The sequence below is a fragment of the Petaurus breviceps genome, unplaced genomic scaffold, assembly GCF_028583685.1.
Source record: "Petaurus breviceps papuanus isolate PSGF00001 unplaced genomic scaffold, PetGlider_PUasm1.0 41, whole genome shotgun sequence".
NCBI classification, from domain to species: Eukaryota; Metazoa; Chordata; class Mammalia; order Diprotodontia; family Petauridae; genus Petaurus; species Petaurus breviceps.
Genome location: NW_027186320.1, coordinates 6897605 through 6905228, shown reverse-complemented (window position 1 = coordinate 6905228; position 7624 = coordinate 6897605).

Genomic DNA, 7624 nt, shown 5'->3' with positions numbered 1-7624 from the left:
TATATATATATATATATATATATATATATATATATATATATATATATATATATATATATATACACACACACATACATATAATACATACCCATGCATACACACATATATAAAATAAATAATTTTAAGTGAACAACCAAAGATTTTTAATATATTTTATATCTTAGTTGATTTAGTACTATTAATAAAATATTTGTTTCTACTACTTTACAAAGGTTGATCTCCTACCAAATTTCCTCAAGACTAAAATTTCTCTTAATTTATTTTTTCCGGTTTTAGGACAGAATGCTACATAGCACATAGTAAACACTTCAATAAATACTTTTTCATTCAAATACTCTATCAATATACTACCAATTCAAACACTTTATCAATCAATCAATCCAGTTTTGTCCTGTCTACTTTGGAAACCAATAATGTATTTGAAAACGGAGGTGTTTTTTGTCATTAGCCCTACTCTTTGTGGTAATATCTTTGTGTTGGTGTAAAAACTTACACAATGATGATAGTCTTCAGAGATAACACACACACATAGCCATTTCCCACTTTTTCAGTATAAATATCTTATTGAAAAATTAATCAGCTAGTATTTATTAGGTATTAAGTACCTACTAAAACAAAGGACCTGTACTAAGTGCTGGGCATATAAAAAAAAGGAAAACACAGTCCCTGCTCTCAAGGAACTCACAGTCTATTGATTGAAAGAACATATAAAATACTGTGTCCAAAACATGTGATAGGAATAAGATGGAATAAAAGTCTTGAGATGAAGGTTTTCTGAAGGAGTTGTAACTTTAGCTTGTACTTGAAGAAAGTTGGAAATTGGGAATGAGGAAGGAAAGCATCCCAGTCTTGGGGGATTTATCCATGGAAAATGCTCTGAGTTTGGTGATGGAGTGTGATATGAGAGAAACAGCAAGTGCTGTGTAACTGGAACACAAAGAAGGAAGGGAGTCAAGTTTAAAATAAATGTAAATAAAGTAAGGAGCAAGATTATGAAAAGCTTTAAAAAAATCAAACAAAACCCCTTGGTTCTGCTTCCAGCCTAGCCCTCATAGTATTTATCTTCCATGGAAGCAAAACCTTGGAAAAGGGTCGATGGATCATAAACAACTGTCAAATTAACTGTCACATATAGGACAGTCATGCCATGCTAGTTGAAAAACACCAAGGAATCTTGAGAGATAGACAAGAGGCAACATACACCAAGCAAGTGAAACCACCACCATCACTTTGACCCACATATTTCCTATAACCTTGATGGAAATAGCTCAGGACCAAAAATTCAAAGGTATTGGGTGTAGCATTGTTTCTAAAATAGTGCCCTCGTATAGCAACTTGGGAAGTAAAACTTATAGAGATGTAGTTTAGCAACTGTCTCTGCAGGTTCAACCACCAAGGTTTCTTAAATGACATGAAAATTCTTACCACCATTCTTTTGCAAAGGCTGACATAAGAAACCAACATGATTTCAACAATAGAAATTACATTGAAGAGGAAGCAATAACATCTCTTTGCTGCTGCACCCTAAGGAAGCTGATACTTTCTCAATTTGATTTGCATCTGAAACCTTCCATATCTGCTGTCTTCTCCATTAAAATACAAGCTCTTTTGGGCAGCTAGGTCGCACAGTGAATAGAGCACTGGCCCTGGAGTCAGGAGTACCTGAGTTCAAATCTGGCCTCAGACACTTAACACAAAAACTAGCTGTGTGGCCTTGGGCAAGTCACTTAACCCCAATTGCCCTCCAAAAATCAAAAAACAAAAAAATGAACTCTTTGAGAGCAGAAACTTGCTACTCTCTTGTTTTTCTCTTTGTATTCTTAGTGCTTAGTACAATGCTTTGTACATAACAAGTACTTAATGGTTCATTTATTCATTCTTGCTCCTGTGCTTCTCTCTGTCAACTGAACAGCATAAGTATACTACTGCACATGGAGAAGTTAGGGGCTCTGATTTGACAGATGTATGCTACATAAGATTCATTATAGAACCATCACAGAAAATTTTGTTCAATGATACTGTTATTATCAATAGCAAGTGAGGGTGAAAACTCGATCTTGGCAAAAGTGTTTGCCACTACCACAGAGGATGTTTTAGTGCATGATCCAAATGGAAAAGGCATTTTCTACAGAAATGTGAGATCCTCCAGATGCTTCTTTTTGTCAGTTGCATTTTGTTGTATTGATTGCATTAGGCCCCAGAACAAACAGAATGTTCCCTTAATGTGAATTGAAATGGCTCAACAGCTTCAGTCTAAAAATCTACTCAGGGGGAAAAAAGGACAAAGAATGCTTTCTGCCTCGAGCAATAGAATTATTTAAATGACCAAGACAAAGAAAAGTATACTGAAGAGTCAGTGCAGATGGACCATGATGAGCTGGCCCCAGAATTATAAAAGGAAGAAAATAGGCTGTATAGTATTTGGTCGATTGCAAACATTTTTATGGAAGTCAAGTTGCTTCTTGGATCCAAAAGACATCTCTTTTACACAGATATTCTTCAACTGATTCAGTATGAATATAAACTCTGCAAAACTATACATTTTGAAAAATCAAATTACAAATAATTTAAAGGACAACATAAAAACATATGCAAAACCAATATGTATCATACCATCAGTGATGACAAATGCACAAGAACTATTAAATAAATTATTCTGAAATATATCAGAAAAGAAATCACATTGAATGCTTATTATGATCACAAGGAGACATAAAAACAAGCTAATTGTTTTTATTTTTTAGAGTTATGTTGATAACTTTTGTTTTTATCACATTTCTTTCAAATATTCACATTGACCAAAAAAATTAATTTTTTTTAAAATAGTAAAACCATCCAACATTTCAATCTCATATGACTTCATATGCATAGTCACCTAACACTGTGATAAAAAGAGGCACTTTTTTTTAGGGGAAAGATTGGTCATTTGACTTATTCATCTTTCTTTCAGTTTTCATTGTAGTAATGGTGCATATTATTTTACTTGTCCTAATGTCTTTAATCTTGGTCAATTGATGGCTTCTCATTTTTTCTAAATTCCTTATATTTATTATATTTTATGTTGCAATAATATTTCATTGCAATCATATACCACAATTTGATTAATATGAATTCATAGAAGTTACCTCACAGTTTTTTGTATTCATTATACTCATTTTTTGGAGTACAATGATATTTAAACAAATTTATGTATCATGATCTTTTTTATTTTTGGTTTTAGTTTGTTTTTGCTTTTTGGAGGGCAATTGGGGTTAAGTGACTTGCCCAAGGTCACACGACTAGTTTTTGTGTTAAGTGTCTGAGGCCAAATTTGAACCCAGGTCCTCCTGACTCCAGGGCAGTGCTCTATTCACTGTACCACCTAGCCACCCCTATGTATCATGATCTTAAACCATTTTGTATTTGATGGAAAACTGCTTTTTTCTTTACTGCCTAAAAATATAGTGCTATGAACATTTTGTAACACATGGAATATTCCTCTTTGTGACCTTCTGAGGAAGAATATAGCTAGCAATGTAATCTTTGTATAATGATGTTTTATCGTCTTTCAGAATGGTTATCTTGATTTACTCCTCCATTAGTGGTATATTAGTGTTCTTGTCTTTACTTAGCATCTCCAATATTGATGATTTTCAACTTTTGTCATTTTGATTCACTAGTCACCTGTGAGGTAAAGCCAAAGATTTTTCTAAAGAGACATTTTACTCATCATTAATGAGTAGGAACAATATTTCATATGGTTATTGAACTTTGGGAAACTATTTGCTCTTATGCCTTGATAATTTCTCTGGGGAAATTCTAACTATTGATCATATACTAATTTTAACAAAATTTATTCATATACATGAGTTTCAGGGATAATTGCTAGAAAGATATTTTCCCAATGGTCAGTTACCCTTCATTATTATTAGCTGTATTGCTTTTGCAAAAGGCATGTTTTTTTTTAAATTTTATGTAATAGAAATTATTTATTTTTCCTCAACTGTTCTGTTCTATGCTTCCTTAAAAATTCTCCCCTTAACCATTATTGTAAAAGTTACCGCTATCCATATTCCTCAATTTAAAAAAAAAGTGACATATTTAAGTTATGTTTTAATTGGCAATTTGTCATATATGGTGTAAGGTATCATTTTAAACCTTTTTACTACCAAATTACTTCCTAAGTTTTACAGAAGTTCTTATTGTATACATAATTCTTCTCCAAGTAGTTCATGTTCACGGGTCTGTTGAGCAACAGACTAATGTGTCAGATAGTGTCTGATTCTCACCAGTTTTATTGTACTGCTCAGTTTTTCAGTTAAAAAACAAATTAACAAAAAAAAACAAAACTCCATACCAGAGTTTTATTATTACTATTTTATAATCCAATTTGTGAATTGAAAGTGCCATTATCAATTCATAGCCTAGATTTTTCATCAGTCTCCTTGATATTCTAGATGTCTTTCTTATTCTAAATAAATTGTGTTTTTAATTTGTCTAGCTCTATAAAACAGCCTCTTGGTAGTTTGATTGGTATAGTGATAAATCTGTAGATTAATTTGAGTAATATTGTGATACTTTATTATGTCAGTGTGTCCCAAGTGTGAGAAATGAACACTGATTTAAATTATTTAAGATTTCCTTTATTTCTCTAAGTAGTATTTTATAATTGCACTAAGGTGAGTTTGTCTTGGTAGTTTGAATATGAGATATTTTATGTATTTCATAGTGACATTGCATTCTTTTTTTCTTCCATTATTTTTATGGTTTTATTGTTCCTCTGCACAAATACTAATTATTTTATGGATTTATTTTATGTCCTGCTACTTTCCTTGAATGATAAATTTTTGTAATTAGTTTCATTTCTGATTTTCTGATATCAGCAAATAGGGAAAATATTGACTACATTTTTGTGGTATAAGTGGTTTTTCTTTCTTTCTCTTTTGCTTTTTGGAGGGCAGTTGGGGTTAAGTGACTTGCCCAAGGTCACATGGCTAGTTTTTGTGTGTGTATGTTAAATGTCTGAGGCCGGATTTGAACTCAGGGGAATCCAGGGCTGGTGCTCTATTCACTGCACCACCTAGCCACCATATTTATTTCTTTGTATTATTGTAAAATATATTCTTTCTAGAAATATGTAAAATCATCTAGAAATGTGAAAATGACACCATGGACGAGAGGAACCATTTATTTACTTATTTATATTTTTTGGAAATATTCTTTCTAATTTGTAAATGATGATAGCTTTGGGATTTACATGTATAGTATTACATCACAATAAAAATGACTCTACTATCCCTATGCTTTGTTAAAGTTTTAAGCTCAAATAAATGTTGTATTCAGTCAAAAGAATTACTTACATCTTTTGAATTACTTGCATTTAAAAATATATATATATATGTGTGTGTGTATGCGTATATATATATATATAATTATATTACTGATATCCGTAATGGTTGAATTCTCCTTACGTCTATGATAATAGATTCAGCTTAAGTTCAATGAATGATTTTTGAGATATATTCCTAGTCTTTTTTATAAAAATTTTTTTTGTATTTTGCATTTGTAATAATTAATCCTGTATTCTTTGTCTAGGGCAACACAGTGCTACTTTACTCTAATCATGTTCTTGTCATGCTACCTATCTATCCGCTTTTGCTATTTCTGATGCTACTCCACCCTACACCTCAGGATCCTCCAATTCCCACCATGGTACCTAATTTTCTAAATGTATGTATGTATGCATGCAGGTATACAGGCACACACACATGCACATACATATGCATACACATATGAATGCATGGATGTATATACTATCTCTGACCTAGCCTCAGCATATAGCACATCTTGTTATTTTCCTGCCATGCCACCACACATACATGTATATGTATGTATATGTGTATATGCATGTATACAAATATATAGATATATACATGCACATAATATATTTCTGCGTATGCATATATATGTGTATGTATACACATTTAAACACATATTTACAACTAGGTTGTAGGACTATAAAGTGTTAGGAATAGAGACAGTAAGACTAATCTTTTATAATTCAAATACGGCCTCAGTTACTAGCTATGCGACCCTGGGAAAGTCATTTAACTCTGATGGCTTTTATTTCCTCATCTGTAAAATGAGCTGGAGAAGGAAATGGAAAATTACTCCTGTACCTATGCTAAGAAAACTCCAAATGGGTTCATGAAGAATGAGAGACAACTGAAAATCACTGAATGACAAATACAGATAAACATGTATGCATGCATGTATGGACATATTTGTGCACACATGTATGTGCATGTGTGTGTGTGAAAGAGTTTATTCCTTGTCTCTTACCTAGCCTTATGTAGCAGCAAGCACCCCAAGCGCGTCCTCAGGGTTTGCAGCCACCACAGGTTCTTGGATCTGCTTTGTTAAAGGAAAGCAACTCAAAATGGGTTAACAAGCTTACTTTAATCAGTCAGACATATATCGTTTACCTTGTTCAGGGGAAAAAGGTCAGCACCCCAAACTTCAAAGTATACAGGCATAATTATCAAGACAGAAACATCAAGTAGACAGATTTCCAAACTGTCCAACCATTACATCCATACCCAGTCAACATCTGGGTTTCCACATTCTGGGTTTTTCAAAGCCGGGGGACTCTCAACAATGGCTTCCCAGAATTCAGATCAAATCACAGAACACTTTTCAAGGTGAGTCCCAAAACAAAGCTACACATCAGGGCTTATATAGCCTTCTCCTGGCTCAGAGAATGTAACAACCTTATTGACCCACTGGCCAATCAAAAAGTATCTACTGAAAAACAAGCCTCCCTCCCCAGGCTTCTGGTGCACTTTAGCCTAGGGGCAGGGAAGATCTTTAAAATTTACATTCGCATTACACCTTAGAACACTAAACTCTTGTCATCTTACCGTGTTTCCCCGATAATAATACCTATCCCGAAAATAAGCCGTCCCCTTACTGTGTAAGATTCCTCTAAAATAAGCCCTCCCCCAAAAATAAACCCTATTGAGATTGCTACTGTAGTGAAGGTGATTCCCCCCACCCCTGGTGAAACGCACACTGCGCTCCGAGCTGCATCCAATCAGAGCTGCAGCAGTGAGCGCGTGTAATATAATGCCAAGGAAAGGCAACTTCCCAAGGTTCAGAATACCAGCATAGGTGCTCTCCATTTTATTCAGTGACCAATCAAGAACAGAGAAGATCAAAACATGACATCATTCCAAATACAGCATTTACTAAATGTGATTAAATAATCTCCAAGGACTACCCCACCCCAGGACCTTCCAATCATTCAATCAATTACAAAGTCCCTGTTCTAAATACTTCTCCACCCCTAGGCTATAACTTCATTTAGTCCACCACAAAACCCCTCTTCTCAAATGGAGATTAGTTTCCAAACATAGGTAAAGTACCTTCATTTGTCAATCACAGAGCACAATAGGTCAAAAGTTCCCCACCCCTGGATCACAATTGAATCTACCCCAGAGTTACATCAAGTTTAAACACAGCACTTAATACCCAAATGGAGGTCTTTTCTTCATCTTGACATGAGGCAAGTTCTCAGCAATCTTAGTTCCTGGGGAGACAAGGCTTAGCAAGGCCATAAGATACATTGCCAGTCCCTTCATGAATT